This window comes from Planococcus citri, chromosome 3, assembly GCF_950023065.1.
Source record: "Planococcus citri chromosome 3, ihPlaCitr1.1, whole genome shotgun sequence".
Classification (NCBI taxonomy): Eukaryota; Metazoa; Arthropoda; class Insecta; order Hemiptera; family Pseudococcidae; genus Planococcus; species Planococcus citri.
In genome coordinates this window covers 61,522,899-61,541,837 of record NC_088679.1, presented here as the reverse complement: position 1 = coordinate 61,541,837, position 18,939 = coordinate 61,522,899, and the positions used below count along the sequence as shown (strand labels likewise).

The 18,939-nt window shown below is 34.7% G+C and overlaps 1 protein-coding gene across 2 annotated transcripts in view; it reads left to right on the top strand.

Annotated features, from left to right (window-relative positions):
- The window catches only part of LOC135841751 (uncharacterized), a 210,960-nt gene that overhangs the window by 130,316 nt on the left and 61,705 nt on the right, over window positions 1–18,939 (top strand). The gene's annotated exons all lie outside the window — the stretch shown is intronic.

Here is an 18,939-nt window from a genome sequence, read left to right as displayed (position 1 = left end):
GCAAGTGTTGAAGAAATGTTATTAAAGTTTGCTTGAAATAATGACTATACCGGGTGTCCCTAAAGTCTGACGATGTTTCTCTCTGCAGGTGGTAATTAGACAACTTTTGCCGGTATGTGTATCATGAAAAAACTTGGGTTAGGTAGTTCAGGCTGAGCTTTGTGACAAGCGTGATGAGCCTGGGGAATTTGAGATGCGAGTTTACTTTGTTTAAGGTTTTTTCCTTTTGAGGCGAAAAATTAATGGTGGTGTTTAATCAGGTGGAATGAATGTAGACTTTTTTGAGGAATTGGCGAAAGTAGACAAATTTCAGGTAAGTTCCTTGAAAAAATTTACATCTACTTATCGCAGTGATGTTGAAATTAAAAAAAAAGAACACACGCATTTAGCGTCAGAAGACCGACTTTTTTTAAAATAAAAATTGTTTACGAACGAAATTGATTCACTTTTTTTGAAACATTTTTACAGCAATTGATCTGATAAATTGATTGATTTCTTGGTGGATAATTCGATTGATTTGTAGGCGAATCATTCGCGAACGAGTTGATCAATAGTTACTAAATTATTCGCGAACGAATTGATTCGTATAAGTGACTCGTTCGCGAACGAATCGATTCGTACAGGTGACTCGTTCGCGAACGAATCGATTCGTACAAGTAACTCGTTCGCGAACGAATCGATTCATTTACTCAATTTTTGATGAATCATTCACGAACGAATTGATTCGTATTAGTGATTCATTCGCGAGCGAATCGATTCGTATTAGTGACTCATTTGCGAACGAATCGATTCGTTTGCTCAATTTTTTGTGAATCCTTCACGATCGGATTGAATTATTTTTTGTGAATCATTCGCGAACGAATGGATTTGTATAAGTGAATCATTCGCGAACGAATTCATTTATATAAGTGAATCAATCGCGAACGAATTGATTGGTATGAGTGATTCGTTCGCGAACGAATCGATTCGAATGAATCACTTCGTATAAGTGACTCGTTCGCGAACGAATCGATTCGTATAAGTGACTGGTTCGCGCACGAATCGATTCGTATAAGTGACTCATTCGTGAACGAATTGATTCATAAATTAAAGAATTGATCAATTCGTTGCCGTTGGCGAATGGTTATTTCAAAAAATTGATCAATTCGTTCATGAGTGATTCATCAAAAGTTGAGAGTCGTATTAGTACTTTGTAGGAATCGTGCAGGCCTAGTGAGATTTCAAATTTGATCAAAATTGGTTCAGCCATTTTCTAGATACTTAATGAGTTTTAAAAAATCGCGAAAAAAAAAATGTTGTCGCTCGATAAACTTGGAAGCTTTGAGCTTTTGGAACTTGATGATGATGGTGAAATGTCCGGCTAGTTAGAGTACGTGCAATTTATATATGCGGGTGACGCGCGCATCCAACGTAAGCGGGAACCAACGAGAAGCCCATGTTGGCATATTCGGCTGCTGACTCGGGGCTCTCGTTGGTTCCCGCTTACGTTGGATGCGCGCGTCACCCGCATATATAAATTGCACGTACTCTAGTAGCCTAGTTTTGAAATTTCAAATTTGATCAAAATCGGTTCAGCCGTTCCTGAGAAATTTAATTTTTTAATGAATTTTGTGCATAGTCACCCCATGAAAATTTCAAAAAGCTCAACTTCGTTTGCGATTACACGCGAAAGCTACGAACTTTTGGATCATAGTGAAAGTTCGACATCATAGGAATGGTGATGGAATTTTTGGTAAATCATTCGGGAATGAATTGATCAATTGCTAGTGAATCATTCGCGAACGAATATTGTTGGTGAATCATTTGCGCATGGATCGATTCATTGAATTTATTTTTTGTGAATCATTCGCGAACGAATTGATCAATTGCTAGTGAATCATTCGCGAACGAATTGATCAATTGCTAGTGAATCATTCGCGAACGAATATTGTTGGTGAATCATTCGCGCATGGGTCGATTCATTGAATTAATTTTTCTGAATCATTCGCGAACGACTCGATTTACTCATTTTATTTTTGGTACCTAAATCATTCGCGAACGAATCGAATTGTTTAATCATTTTTTCTTGGTGAATCATTCGCGAGCGTGTTAATGAATCATTCGCGGACAAATGGATTCATTAAATTAATTTTTACGATTTATTTAATCAATTTTTGGTGAATCATTCGCGAACGAATCGAATTATTTAATTAATTTTTGATAAATTATACAAGAACGAATTGATCAATTGTTGATGAATCATTCGCGATAGAATTGACAAAAGAATTGATCAATTCTTCATGAATCATTCTCGAATGAATAGCTTCATTTAAATAATTTCTGGAGAATCGTTCGCGAATGAATTGAATAATTATTATCGAGTACAAAATTGATCCTTCTATATTCGAAATAAGAAAATCGATAAATATTTCATTTCCAGGTCTTTCCACAGGAAAAATTTCAAAAAAATCGCCGACCCCCTACCACTTCTTGGTCGAATGGCATTGAATTTGACTGAGTGCACTGCTACATAAGCGGCAACTCGGCAACTTAGCAACTTCGTTTCGCGTCAGTGGAACGAAAATGATAAGAAGTTGCTCGGTTATTGGCTGGAACTAGCAACCAAATCAAAATTTTTTGATTTGGTTGCCAAGTTGCCAGTTGCTGGTTGCTAGTTGCTGCTTATGTAGATGTCGACTGAAAAACAGACAACAGAAAAACCTCTTACACAAAAGTACAAACTCTCTTAAAAAACACCCACGTTTTGAGTGATATTCTTGTTCTGCTTCCTTCTTCCTCATTTCTTTTTTATATTAGCTACAATTAAAATAAATCGAAGGAAAAAAGAGAAGAATAATTCAAACCTATATTATTACGAATTGCTATTTATATTCTCACACATTCGCATCCGTGAAAGTTGGAAACTGATAATTGAAAAATTTTAATTTAATTCGTATACTTAAAATTCAGAACTTGGGGATACGCATCACGACGAGATTAAAATCTAAACATTTCACCAAATTAAATTAAAACTTTTCGCCATCCGAAACGAACCAACGAACAAACGAAGGCAATCTGGAAAATATACATACGAAAAACTGCCCTACCCAACCCCTGCTCACCTTCAGCAAGCTGCGAATTCCAATTTAAAATGCAATCATTCCGATTGTATATCAAACAGCAGCTAGCAAAAAACAAGTATTAATTCGACACGCTATACGATATTCGTACAATCGCAATCAGTTAATTCCACGCCGATATACTTCGATACGATGTTATTTAAAATCACCATAAATGACATATAGACGAAGGTACGTGCGAGTACATCGAGTGAAATTTCAGGATATTACATTCATTCAAAAACGTAGTAGGTATACGGTGTACGTACGAAAACTTCATTAATTCCTTGACGTATGTGGTATTTTTTTCCCCCATCGATGATGAATAAGACACACAAACGCGAGAGATATTTTATTTCCCATTTCTTTTCCTTCTTTTTTTTTCACTCTTCGTAAGTTTATTTTTATCATCGAGCCGCGAAAGATGAATAGCGGTGTTTTATCTATAACTGTGTCATTTTCGAAAATCGCCAGAAAAATAAAGGTACTCGCGAAACTTGAAAATCAAACTGATACGATTGTAACGAAAGTAGGAAAAAGTCACATTTGAACAGGTTGCGTCATTTGTTTTCTTCGTCAAAGTTTTAAAATTTATTTTATCGATTTGTCGTCTATGTGTGAGAAAAATGAAAGTCCAAGTACAAAAGCTTCTAGTTGTGCGATAAAGCCGAATAAGTACAGTGTGACTCCAAAGTCGAGTGACTCGCAAGAGAGATAGGAACTCGATCACGTAAAGTAATCAAAATCACCTTCTTCAAAATTCATTAGCACTTCCTCACGTTTCATAGAAGTTTGATCATGTTTAACAATCTAATAAAAAATACCGCTTAATCCAAGTTCAGTAAAATTGAAAAAAAGGTGAAGGAAAAATTCGCCAATTTACACCTGAAAATAAATCCAACCGCATTAACCGCAGAAAGACAGACGCTATTACAAAAATTAAAAAGAGATGAAAAAGTCCAAGAATAAGGAAAAACAAACATTGGATTTGAAACTAACGTCGGTCGGTCGGCTACAAAATAAAACATAATATCGAGATTTACGATGGGAAAAAATATCCATTACTTGGACTGCACCCGGAGATTACATACTCGAAAAAAAAGGGTCTACTTTCCATCTTTATTATTATTTCGGCGAATATTTTAAATTTTCGAAATGACCTTTATTTTAACGATATATGCGAATGGTGGAAGATTTAGAGATTTTTTTTTACTCTCTATCGTCTGAAACTTAAACATAAATTCTGTGTTGGCGAACTGATAGAAAATTCAATTTGGCTATAAAAACATTTCGCAGCGAAACGTGTGCGCTGGTGTTATACGAGTACACAAAATCAACAGGAAGATGGTTCAGTTTTTTCGTCTCGTCCTAATATTTTCAAGCTGCCAAGTACGTACATAAAAATAGACCAGGTTTTTTTTTCGCACACCACGTACAAAAGCAGTTAATAACCGATCCTTCGGGTATAGAGGGGTTGAATTTGTAGATGCTCCACTATTTGTTCTGGTAATAATAAATATGATTGATAAGAAGAATAATTCCACGTGAATTGTGGAAATTATTTTGTTTACACCTGATCCGGCTTTTGTAGGTGAGCGAAGACGTGTGTTTTACGTACGAGTAGCTTGCCGAGTTTCCGGATGTAATATGTAGCTTAGAATTTTTTGTATAACTGATTTTAATTATTTGGGGGGGGGGGGGATTTAAAATGCAAATCCATTAGTGATCTATGTGTGAAAATATTTGTTGTTCGAGGTGTAATTTTCAGTAAGCGTTAACGGTTTATGGGAAGTTGTATGGATGATTTGATTCACTACTGATTCGATATTCTTAATAAGTGAGATGAAAAAAAAATTTCAATAGAAAGGATATTCTAACAGGATGGTAATTTCAATACTTGTAAGTAAACACTTGTGGCTTCAAATTTTTCACAAGTACGTACCGGGTTCACTCACAGAAAGTATATCTCGCAAGGTCAGGAAAAGGAATTCAGTGCTCATCTATAGGTCAATTTATATTGTGACTGGAGTAAATGATATGTGTGGAAATTAATGTATTTTCTCCATGAGGTTCTTGCATAAATCAACAAACCACATCTGTTTGTAATTTTTACCCCTAATTTCAACCCAAGTACGAATCAGAAATTAAGCCAGTTCTCTCTCAACCTATAGAACATGAGTGATTATTTCGTTATCTGATAAGTATAGATACGCTTTAATTGCAAATATTGGTCCGAAAATTATCAATGAGTTGGAGGTCCCAGATTAGCTAGAAGTGGGAGAGTTTAAATAATGCTAACTCACTATAGACACATTCTCGATTCTTCTCTAAATAAAAACACATTTCAACGCCTTTCAATGCGATTTTATTGAAGATAATTATACCAAGCAGAGATATGTACATATAAAATAATTATACGATTATTCTACATATAATGTCATACAAGCAAAGGCACGCATGACGCCGACTTGCATCAAAAAATCATACACTAACAAATATGCTAATTATTTATTAGGTGTGAAAACTACGTAAAACATGGTACATATATTTATGTTTTTTTACAAAAAGGTTAAAATAGGTATCGTCTATACATGGACCGGACCAAAAAACTGGACCAATGACCGTGACTGGGATTTTTACTTTCAAAACATTGAAACTTCAAAAGAAATTCAATCACAATGGAAATTTATTCGAAATAGGCATCTAAAATGGCATTATAAATTTGAAAAATTGGACATAACTGAGGTCCAAACCGCGGTCATTGATCCGATTTTTTTAGAAAGGTCTTCGGTCTCAGTCTGTCCGTGTTATTTTTTCTGAAAAGGGTCATCTGTTCGGTTAATACCGGCCCAGTCCACTTGGTCTTGTGTGCATTTTTGGGTTCATTTTTCAACTCATCTAATGTGTTAGGAAGCTTTTTTCTTTCTGAAAAATGAAGACCGTTTTTTGGACCTGGGCTGACCCATAACCACGATGAAACTTTCTGGTCAGGACCACACCGAACCGACCTACAAAGACAAAGAATGGAAAACAGAATGACCGGACCAGACCGTTTGAAAGCTCCAAACTAGGACCTTGATTTTAGAGCAACTGCAAAACCTGAGCGGTCCTACAAGCCTGGATGGGCGAATGCTACCCAGGTGTATATTTCAATACAGTAGTCCCCGCTTAATGTAGTCGTGGTTAATAGAATAATTTGGATAATGGAATCGAAATGGGTTGGAACAGAACGCTTGCATCTTCTTACATGCAAATGTAATCGCTTATTGTAGTGAAAAATAGCATTGAGTTTGGTTAATAGAATTGAATTGATTAATCTTCAAAAGTTGGAGAAAATCACAGAAATTTGACATCATTTAACAAAAAGTGGATGAAAAAGTCATATTTCACAAAATGGAGATGATTTTGTAAGAGTGAAAATTGGCAAAAAAAAAGATGAAATTTTTGTGAAATTTTGGAAAAATTGTCCAAAAAAGTGTTCAAAACATATTAAAAGACTAAATGTACCTAAACAACCAAAAAAATACTGAAATCGGCTCCTAAAAGCATCAAAAAGTTATGAAATTTCAACAGAATTTGGAATTTTACATGTTTTTATCCTGCATCTTTCTCTGGTTTATAGAATGAAACATACAGTTTCCCAACTCGATTCTAATAAATAAGTACCTAAGAGTAAAAAATTGGAAATTTTTTTGTGAAAATGATGGAAATTATGCTGAAGGCAGTTCAAGTCTATTTATAACCAGGGGAAAGCCCAAATATGAGTAGGACACTAGTTTTCCCAGTTTTCCTGTAAGAAGAATTGACGCTTTTGAAATGTGGGTATGGCGCAGGATGTTGAGGATACCATACACTGCGCACCGAACAAATGCATCAATTGTGGAACAACTGCAAGAACCAACCAGGCTGAAAAAATATGTGAAACAAGGATAATGAGATATTTTGGACACATAGCCAGAAGAGGACCGGAAAACATTGAAAAAGGAATTCTCTTTGGCAAGGTCCCCGGAACAAGAGGGAGAGGAAGATCTCCAACAAGGTGGACTGATATAGTCCGGAAAATAGTTGGTTCGGCCACACTAGCTCAAGACAGAGAGGAGTGGCGGTTGTTGTTGGGGGCACACTAGTCGCTTGCGACTATGACGTTGATGATGATGAATATGTTAGGTACCAAGTCCGAAATTGTACAATTCGGGGTTGGTACAGCCAATTTTGTACCATCTCCAAAGTGTCCGGACCAAGCGTGAATATTACTTTTTCATCGGGCTTTGTTTGTACCATGCCCGGAGGGTCCGGACAAAGTGTTCAACTTTGTACAATTTGTGTTGTGCAAAGTCCGATTTAAAGTTTTATAATGAATGATTTTGAATTTTATGCTTTTTCTATACTGTCGTATTGTTATAGTTGAAAAATAATCAATACCCCTCCCTCCCTCGCCGCTAAAAAGGACCCCCAACGCACAAATTTAAAATTGTGTATATTATATTGATTATAATTTTAAAAATTGAATAGCATCAATACGAATAAAATAAGTTAATGCTGTGGGTCTTGAGCCTTGTGCATTCTTCTAATTTCAGCTGATATTTTACCTATAAAAATTTCAATTTCCGAAATGAAAAAAATCAGCCCTAGCAAAGCTCTCAAAAATTGAGAGATGCAAAATTTTGAAACGAAAAACGATTAGCTAAGGTGAAGCGGGGGCAAAACCTATCTAGAATTTAGAATTCTAGGATTAAATATCATTTTTTTTAGTCTTGTTCCCTGAAGAAAAAATATCAATTCCAGAATAATGAAAAAACTGGCCCTAGAGCGAAGTGAGGTCAGAAGCTCTCAAAAATTCATAATTCAAGAACTAAATAATAGGCCTAGGTATCTTTGTAGACGTAAAAATATAATTTTTCTGGTTTCAAAATTTTAAAAATTTATAATTCTACGATTAAAAAATCATTTTTTTTAGTCTTGTTCTCTGAAGAAAAAATGCCAATTTCAGAATAGTGAAGAAACTTTGACCCTAGTGCGAAGCGAGGACAGATGCTCTCAAAAATTTCTAATTCAAGAACTAAATAATTGGCCTATAGGTACATACCTATATTTTTAGATGCAAAAAGATAATTTTTCTGGTTTTAAGATTTTAAAAATTTGAAAAATTTTGAAAAAATTTCAGTTTTGGAATAAAAAATTTGGTAAATGCGAGTGCAAAATGCTTTTGAAAATTTATAAATCAAAAAATAAAACACCTTCGTTTTGGACTTGATTAAAATGTCAAGGTTTGATTGTTTAAATAATAATAAAGGCATGAAATTGGAATTCCTTCTCTCTAAATTTAAAGCAGTCAAATTTCACTGCTTAGCAGTCACCACATTTTGCCTTTTTAAAGCAGTAGTTTTTTTTGGGAAATATATAATCAAACGACAAAAAAGGTGGTTAGCACGATAACCACTTGCACGATAAAACGTGGCTTGGTAACGGTAGTTTTGGTGGTAAGCACAGCATTTTTCAACCATTAAAAAAGGTTGTTAGCCCGATAATTTTCATTGATAAACACGATATTTTTCATTGATCAGCACAATATTTTTCATTGACAAAAGAAAACGCTGGCACACAGTGGGACAGATTCATTTTTTAGGGTGTCATAAAATCATATTTCAGAAATAAATGCAAATTTGGACGTCAGAGGCGCTGAATTCATTTTTGTCGTTATTTTGGTTCGAATCCTTAAATGGGGGCCCCAGGAGGAGGGTTCAAAGGGATAAATATTTTGGATAAGTCGAGTGGCGGGGTATTGATATGTACGTCTTTTGGACTCCAGAATTCATTTTTCACGTTATTTTGGTTCGAAACCCAAATGGGACCCCAGGAGGGGGTGCAAAGGGGTAAATTTATGAAAAAGTCGAGTAGGGTGTTGATATATGTACGTTTTTTGTGCTCCGAATAAGTAAAAAAAATATAATTTTTCGTAATTTCATTGAAAATTTGTGATTTTTCCAAGTCCAATTAGGGGAGAATCGGGACATTTCGAGAAAAAGTATCAGGCTCAGGGGAAAATTTACCGAATTTCAACTCTTCCTTGGCAGCAAAATCCGTCCCATTGGGTCAAAAACATAAACGAGGTCGCCCGGCATTATCTCGTAAAGCTTTACTGAAATAGATACCTACTAGAACACTTAATTTTTATTCACTCGAAAAAATCTTATACTTTTTGTCGTTAATTTACTCTTATTTATCGTGGAAATCACTTATTTATCGTTCATTTTGTCAAAAACTTCTCGTGGAAATTGTTTATTTTTTATTGTTCTTACTATCATATATATCGTGGATACCACCTAATTTATCGTTCGTTTTTTAAGAAATCGTGCAATGCATTTTTTTACTGTGAAATACACTTTTTTATCGTGCAATCCTCTTTTTCATCGTGAATACTTATTTATCGTGATAACCCACTACTGTTATCGTGCTAACCCCCTTTTTTAAAGTAACGATAAATTGCACCCGTTTTTTTTACTGCAAAACAATGAAAAATTACTGAATTGGTCAGTCAAAATGATTTTTTACTGTCCAATTCAGTAATTTTTCACTGTTTTGCACTAAAAAAAACTACTGCTTTAAAAAGGCAAAATGTCGTGACTGCTAAGCAGTGAAATTGACTGTTTCAAATTTAGAGAGATTCATTATAAAACTTTATATCGGACTTTGCACAACATTAATTGTACCAAGTCGAACACTTTGTCCGGACGCTCCGGGCATGGTACGAACAAAGCCCGATGAAAAAATAATATTCACACTTGGTCCGGGCACTTCGGAGATGGTACAAAATTGGCTGTACCATCCCCGAATTGTACAATTTCGGACTTGGTAGGGGAGAGACGCCAAATATGGAATGTTGCCTAATATGGAATGCGACAATATCTCAAATGTTTACCATCGAAATCTACCGGTGATGGTCAGAATCGATTAAGCTAGTGAAATAACCAGGCTATACAAGTTTTGGTGGTGATCCGTAAAGTTATCTGTGTTTAATTGACAAAAATGTGATTTGATAAAAAAAAAATTTCCCGTGAAAAATTTTGAATTCAAAAATTTTAGCAGAAAATTGTGCGAAAACATTTGTATGAAGATAGCTTCTAGAGGTGAAAAGTGGGTACTTTCAGAATATTTCATCAGTTTTTCTCGAAAGCTGCAAATAAAAAAGTTATGATCGTTTTTTATTCAGATTCTTTGGGTAGCCTATTATGGAATATGTTGTGTTTCTTATTTTTTAAGTATTCTTTCGATCACACATGTTCAAAACGTTAGTAATTATGCATCTTAGACGTATTTTAGGTCTCAAGTCGAATAAATTCGATTAAATACGTAATTTTATCCATTAATTTTTGAAAAAAAATTTCCTTTCAAAGTCAGATAATTTCACGTTTTAAATCGATTAAAATGTTAGTTTTATCAACAGTGAACATAGCTTTACATTATTATTGGATTTCAGGTCGAATACATTCGGTTAACCACATCATTTTTACCAATATTTTTTGAAAAAAAAAACCATTCCATATTTGGAGACCATTTTTTCAAAGTCCGAAAATGACACTTTCTACAAAATGGGGAGTGGGGGGAAAAGTTTTTGGTTTTGAGAACTGAGCTTTTAGGGGGTGAAACTAGAGGGTTGCAGCTACCCATTGGTTGTTTGAGATCGCCCTTAAGTTGATTTGGGGCTGAGCAATCTCAATTTTAAAGATGGCCTTCCATATTTGGCGTCTCTCCCCTACCTAACAAATATACATCGATACTGTAATTTACAGACGTGCTATGTCTTATTCATAACAAAAGGACATAGCACGTCTGTGTATTACAGTATCGACATACAAACTGGATTATTCCCGATGTCTGGATTAATCAGGAGGTTCTCAAAAATACCATAATTATAGTCTGTTCCAAATAAGAAGTGCAAACTTTTTTAAGGAGCAAAACATAGGGTCCACACGAACAAGCAAGGTTGAGCTGAGCACTATGCTAAACCAACAAAATTGATAACTGGTTTGCTTTTCATTGCTGCATAAAGTGGTTTACCTCCCCGTCAGTTCCCAGGAACATCACGCCTCTTGGTGTATTGCTCGGTTGCAACTTGCACTTCTTATTTAGAACGGACTATAATAAACAAAATTATTAACATGTTAGGAAAACACATTAGCCACGCTAGAAGTGAGCAAAAGCTCATTGCACTTACTTATACATTTATTGTGTAACACATCACCGTTTTGACGAGGAACTAACTATTGTGAAATCATAAGACTAAGTGAGGATATACTAGGTCAAGAACCTCAATATATGTAGGCCTATATGTAGGCTACGATCATTCGGTGGGAACGAATGACCGCCTCATAGATCGTATATTTTGAAGGGAGACCCTACAGTTATAACTAAGATCTTTGAGGTTATCGATCCTACTACATATCTTTTAGGAGGTTACCACGTTACCATACTTCCAGTATATGTGTATAAAGCGCAGACTCTGCTAGAAAAACGTGTATAGAAGCATCTCTTAAGGGGAAATTACAAGAATAACTACCAGGTGGTGAGAGCATTCCTGCTCATCACAAATTTCTGGTTCATTTGCCCCCCCTCTCACCAATAAGAAACCATTCGCTACAAAACTGATGGTTATCCTACCAAAAAGTTAGAAAAAATCGTCAAAAACAGCTTTTTTGAATTTTTCAAATTCTCAAAATTTGACAAATAATCAAAAATGAATTTCACCCCTTACAATTTAGACAAGAGAGGAGGTTTCAGGGCATGCTCTTTCAATCCATCTTGGTTTCGTTTCATTCAGCGAATGCCACTTCAAAAAGATTATTCGCTCGTAAAAAAAATCCAGCTTCTATATTTCAATCTTCAGGTCAACTTTTATAATGGAAAATTTCTGAGCAAAGTTCACCGGGTTGAAAAGTAGTTACATTAAGAAGAAATCACGGTAATAGGATATTTTTAGTAAATTTTTTGCGAAAGTGAAAAACACGACACCGTTGCTCGTCGCCAAGTATAAACCCTTCAATTTAACGCGGAATACGTGATTTCATTATGAGAAAATGATACAGCTTCGACGCCACTGATAACAATAGATACTTGATAAAACGTCGCGTACCATTTGATGCTTTTCAACGTGAATGTAAAAATGCGTCGAGTTTTGAACTGAATCCGATGCACAAATAACGCGTACCACTTTCTGCGTAGGTAGGTAAATGTACGGTAGGGTACCCAGGTACTCGTACATTGAGAGGACGTTTCATTTCATTTCACATACCTATTTATACGTATAGGTACCTTCGATGTAGGATATGTTTATCATCGTTCGACACATTGTTTTGTACAAATACGAGAGGTACGCTATAAATACCAGGCTTGTTTGCAATGTAAATTTTTTAATTAACCGAGAATCGATATTGGCTGCATTACGTGATATTTGAGCAGTGGTGAGCGAGTTTATGAAATGCAAATATTCAGCGATGCGTTAATAGTGAATTTAAAATCAATGGTGCATATGAGATAAGACCGTTGGGTTACAAAGAGTAAATCTTCTCATCCTTTTGTACGGTGCAAATCTTCGTTGGGGAAGTATTTCATTTGAAATTCTAAAATTACCTTAGAAGTGAGCAAAGTACACTTTGAATGGGGGAACTTTTCTCACCAAAGATATTCTTCTCGATGGTATTCGTAATTCATCAGGTTATTGTATTCAGTAGTTTTACTCGCGATCGCGGTGTGTTTTATTTATTTTATTTGGGAAATCGTCAATTTATTGGAACTATTAAATTCATCATACGTATGTAGGTAGGTATCAAATCCACGTTGATGATGGTAACTGAAATATATCCAAGTAAACGATGCTGGACTAGACTATAATATCAACCTATTGTACCCCTAACCGTAGAAAATATACGAGTCTGTCGAGTCAAATGGTAGCAAAATGTTATTACATATTTTACCCGTAAAAAAATTTTCGCTACGAAACTTTTTTTTTATTACTTTTACGAAATTTTTAACAATTGTGATACTCGATGATACTGATGCTCGCGTAAAACGTTCCAACGTTAATTTTTTCTTTCTTTTTTTTTCAAAGTAATATTTTTGTGCATTTTTTCGTCGCGAATTTTTTATGAATTCGGGTAATTTTTCCCGCTGAAATGCTCGTCTGCTTTTTATACCCAATTTTCATCCCAAAAGATTAACTGTTTATAGACGCCAATTACTTTTTTTTTCGTCGTCTACGCGATGAAGTGGGTACCGGTTAGAGAGGTTCAAAGGGTTCGGATATTTTGTCAAAGGGAACGAGGTTTTTTCTATTTGTTTGAACGTAAGTTAGGTAGTAGGTAGGCTTACGTGTGAGTCAATTTTCATATTTTTAGGTTGGATGGTAAATTTTTGTATCATGCGGATAGACTTTTGACGTTTATAGCGAAACTCTATCGACGTGTAATTTTAAACTTCAATTTTTTCAGCTTTGGCGAATAATATTTACTTTCATTTTTTCCCGAACTGGTAAAAGTGAAAAAATTATGGTAATTTTTGTCATTATGTTTAGTTCTTCAGGTTTCGAGTGCCTACTATTCTAAATTATCGAATTTTGTAGCAGCTCGGCTAAAAATGGAGATAAGGACGTTTTAAATCATAGATATGTATTTTGCTTGAAAATTGATAATGAAGCGTCATTGATTGGAATTCTACTGGATTTTTTTGAAGCTCCAAAGTAAAATATCGTCCACATTTTTCAAATTGAAGAAAAAATATTCAAAATACCAACTACATACAAATTACCATAATTATTGATGAATTTCAGCTTCAGTGTTCAATAGACTGAATCGTTATTATTATTTTTTTCCAATTGATGGAGCCTATCAAAATATTGGGCTATGGCCCAATGACCTCAAAAATATAAAGGAAAAATATCAAATTTTTAAATCAATATACCAGTAAGCCTCCCGTCCTCCAGCGAGAGCTCAAAGTATAAAAGAAAATTGCAATACAATAAACATTCCAACTGAAATCTAATAATAAAGCTTGATTAAGATTTTGATAATTTTAGTAAAAATCAGAACTTTTTGGGCAATTAATATGATTGAAAAAATGATACTTTTTCAAATTTTTGTGATAAAAGTGAGACTTTTTTCCAATTTTTGGAAATAAAGCAAGAGTACAGCAAGACTTTTTGGCAATTTCAGGTGAAAAGCAAAGTGTTGACAATATTAATAAAAGACAGAGCTCTTTTGCAAAAAAAACAAAACTTTTAAATGGCGACACGTTTAAACAATGTTTTAGAAAGAAATTGAGATTTTTTAGCAATTTGATAGAAAGTGAGATTTGTCAGTTTTTGACACAAAGCGAGACTTTTTGAAAATTCCTTATTGGCAAAGTAGAGATATTTTTAGCAACTTTTTGGTATGAAGGTGACTTTTGAGGAAATTTTAGCAAAAAGCGAGACTTGACAAATACAGCAGAAAAGCAGGGCTTTTTAACAGGGCTTTTTAAAAATTTTTGACAACTAATTTTTGAAAGGAAAAAATACCCAAATGAATGTTCAAAATAGATTTTAATAGAGACAGTGGCCATACAACAACATTCCAACTTGACAAAATCATTAAAAACATTTTTTAACTTTCGATCCTGATTTTTTAATTTTGAGTGATGTGAAATCTTGAAACTTCTAAGCATTTCAACACAATTTTCTACTCTGCTTTTTTGCAAATAGAGTCATGAAATCTGTGGGAAACTGCAATGATTGATGGAGACTCACTCGGAGGTCATTTTTGGGCTGGATTCTGGGCCAGGTAGGTGGATTCTGGGCCAGGAAGTGTGCCAGAAGTATCAAAATGGCCCAAAGTCTGGCCTTTGCATCTACTAATGTAGCTAACGTTTTTTTTTTGTAATTTTTTGTGAAATTACGAGTAAGCAATGTTTTGGTAAATGACTGGTAAATTTTTGTTTAATTTCTAATGATTTTTTGGTTAGTTCCTGGTACGTCATTTCTGGCCAGAACTTTTCATACAGTACTGTACAATATTGTAGGTATTTGTACATGTACAATCATCAACTCACGAGCATTTGTTCTAGTATTAGGGATCAACAACAAGTATAATAGGTAAAGGTATATTTTCCGAAGTCAAAGTGTTGCTCAAAGACACATTCAGTACGAAAAATACAAACCAAGCACTTCTATCAGCTTCAACAAACACAGTACTCGTATCACATGCTGCAGTTCGAAATATACAATACGATCCGAACGTAACAGGCTTGTACACTATATCGAATGAAATGCCATTTAAAACGAAAAACGAATAAGAAAATGTCAGTCTATAGACCAGCGAAGTTTGATTAAACGTGAATTGCAATTCTTACGTTACCTACCGTATGAAAATTACCCTTCAAAAGGGATGAATTTTCAATCACATGCATTCCATCTGACATCTGTATTTGGCAGTTGAAATACTCGTATAGGTACCTACCGCTACGAATGAAAATCTTCGGTGAGAAAAGCTCTCTCAAAAGAAACACCTCGAGGCTATTCGAGTAGGCCAACGAATGCTACGTATAAATAGAAGAGTAAAATTTATGCACATTTACCACCCACTGACCATTTATAATTCCCATTTATCTCGGGAACTGTAGGTAGGACGCGAAACATGGTAAGATGAAAGTTCACTCGTGCGAAATGTTCTCAAGTTCATGGCCACATTTTTAATTATATTAGTGTAAAATGCTCTGCACTGTCAGACGATAAAGAAATATGCATTTTTTTTTCTGTATAGATAGGTATTAGGTACCTTAGTTAGTCGACCTTTGGGAAAAAATTGACGTACCGTGCCCGATACTTGTTTTGGTTGTACGTCGACCTCAATGAAGCGTACTTTATGGACCATAACGTGTAAAGGAAAACCCTCACGTGTACTTATTTACATTCGTGTCGAAAAGAAACCCGCCATGTAAACGTGCTAATGCAACAGTTATTGTAACTTTATCGCGTGGATATTTTTCTTTATCACAGCTTAATCGTTTTCGAATGGGAAGCTTCGTCGCTCAATACGTATTATAGCGATCTAGTATACTACCTGTACCTACATAGTTGTTGAATGTGTTTACTTTTTGGAACCGGTGAGAAGTTGAAGGAGAACGACGTTATTGCCTAAAATGTGGTTGCTAACGTAGGTTCTTATATGTACGTAGACGTACTACTATACATAGATTTTATTGCTAAGAGTGCTGCGTGCAATGAGTTCTGTGCTGCGAAAAAATTCTCCTTTTGTGAAATGGAATTGATATTAAGCTATGTTGGGGAATAAATAGAGAGGTGAAATATTCCGCTTTACAATACGAAAATTTCGTAAAATTTGAAAATACTCGTGGTATTTTTCACGTGTTGCCGTTGGTAAATCTTTGTGAATTTGCTTCCATAAGTTTTTAAAATCTCGACAAAAGTTATGGTAGATATGGGTGGATTGAAGGAACCAAAAATCGAACGTATGAAAACGCCAAAATACTTATTGTTAGAACGGAAAATAAGGCGAAAGCCAAAAGTTTTTCCAGTGATCATACCATCGTGCAAAAGTAAAACAGGATCGCGATTTTTGAAAAAATCATGGTCTAAAAACCACTCCTGCTGTTTGCCAAAATGTTCAAAAAATCCTGTGGCCAAAATTGACAAAAATTCTTTATTTTGCCAAAATTATCCTAAAAATTCCTGTTTTTTTCCAAATCTTTGTCAGAATTAATTTTTTTTTGCCAAAATACTCGTAAATAAAATTATTGTAAAAAAACTTCTGCTTTTATGTAGCCAAAATCTTGAAAAATTCTGCTTTTTGTCAAAATTGTCAGCAAGTTCTACTTTTTTGACGAAATATTATAGGCAAAGACCCTTTTTTTAACAAGTTATCCAAAAAATTCTTTTCTATGCCGAAAATGGTCAATAAAATCTTGTTGTTGGCCAAAATAGTCTAAAAGTACAAATTTTGCAAAAATTGTCAAAAAGTTCAAACGTTTGTTATGTCTTATGTCTGCTTATCACATCTATAGATAAGATACACAACGTATATTTTTTTCAGAATGTTTAGTAGGTCCGGGTAAAGGACTTTCAAAAATGCTAAAAAAAAATATTTTTTCAAACGATTCAATTGTCCCTTTTGATGGGTTAATTTTAACCGAAAATATTTTTCCTTTCACTGTCAACCCAAATTTGGATTAAGCTGGTCAATTTTTTTATGGTTTGTAATTTCCATTGAAAAATATAAATAGTATAATCTATCATTCAGCTATTTTTGGAATCACTTTTTTTCATTCGCTTTCATCTGATTTTGAATCAATCCATGATCTAGAACGAAGTTTACATGACTGTGTGTGTGTGTATGGTACTTTTTGGATTTGAAAAAGATTTTGTTTAAATTTTTAAAGATTGGAATTGAAATTTGTATTCTCTGCAATCACTAATTCTGAGTTGGACTTTTGAACAATTTTTGGGTAATTTGCTCATTCTTGGTAACTTTTTGTAAGTTTGACTTGCAATATTTTCATTTTGAAGGATTCTTTTTCACCAAGCAATAAGCATTGTGGAAATGTGTTCAAATTGAAAAGAATGTGAGAATTGTAACTGAACTGTTCTGACTTCAATTTGAATTTTTTGATATTTTTTTATTCACAGATCTCTAAAATTACTTACTTACAATTGTCACTAACTTCAGTAGATGAGCGTTTTGACAAAGTTTCTACGTCTTTGTATTTATTTTTCCTAAAAGGAGTGACAGATAACGCCACAATGCAGTGTTGGGGCGCTATCTGTGGTGGAAATGTTGTTCTAGAGTTTTGGAAAAAATTGACACCGTGGCTCTATCTATGCAAAGTTGATGGAACTAGAATAATTTCAAAACTGCACACCAGCGCTATCCAGGGCTGTAAGGTAATTTATGTTGGTAAATTACGGCGGTATTTTACCATATTTTACCAAAAGTTTATTACCATATTTTTCCATAAATTACCAAAAAGCCAAATTAACACTTTTTTAGCCAAATTTTTGTAAAAAATGATGGCTATTGCGGTAGGCCCAACTTTGGATAAAAAGGTCGGAGGTCAAAAATTTTGATAGTTCTCGACGTTTTGAGCTCAGACTAGACGATTCCCGGTGTGTCAGTTTTTATATATATATTTATATGTTTATATGTTTATATGTTTATGTATATAGAAGTTTCACCGAAACTTGAATTTTTTACTTTTTTGATCAAGAGACGTTCTAATGAATGAAATGAGATGAAACTTGGAGAATAGGGTTCTTTTGGGAGCTAGAGTTGACCCCTGCAGTGGGGAGGGTCAAAGTTAAAAATTACAGAAAGGTCATTTTTTTGGAGGGGCACAATATGGCCCCAAATGAACGAAAAAGGTCCAGAATCATACCATAGGTCAGTACCTCCATTATGATCAACATATCCAAATTTCAGCTCCCTAGGTCATCCCCACCCCATTTTAAGTGAGTAAAACCACATTTTACCCCTATTTTTGACCCCCTCTCCCCTAAAATTGACCTTAGGAGTCCAAATTTTCAGCATACAATGAGAGGGAGCCCCTTGTGTGCTTTTCGCAGGTTTCAACCTTCCAACCCCATTTGACCCCTCTCCAGGGTCAAAAAAGTGGATTTTTGCGTGTTTTTTCACATTTAGCCAAGCCTAGAGCCCCTCCAAATTGACCTAGAGGGTCCAAATTTTCACAGTACATTGGGAGGATGTACCCGAAGTGCCTTTTGCAGGTTTCAACCTTCCAACCCCATTTGACCTCTCTCCAGGGTCAAAAAAGTGGATTTTTTCATCCATTTCACGTGTTT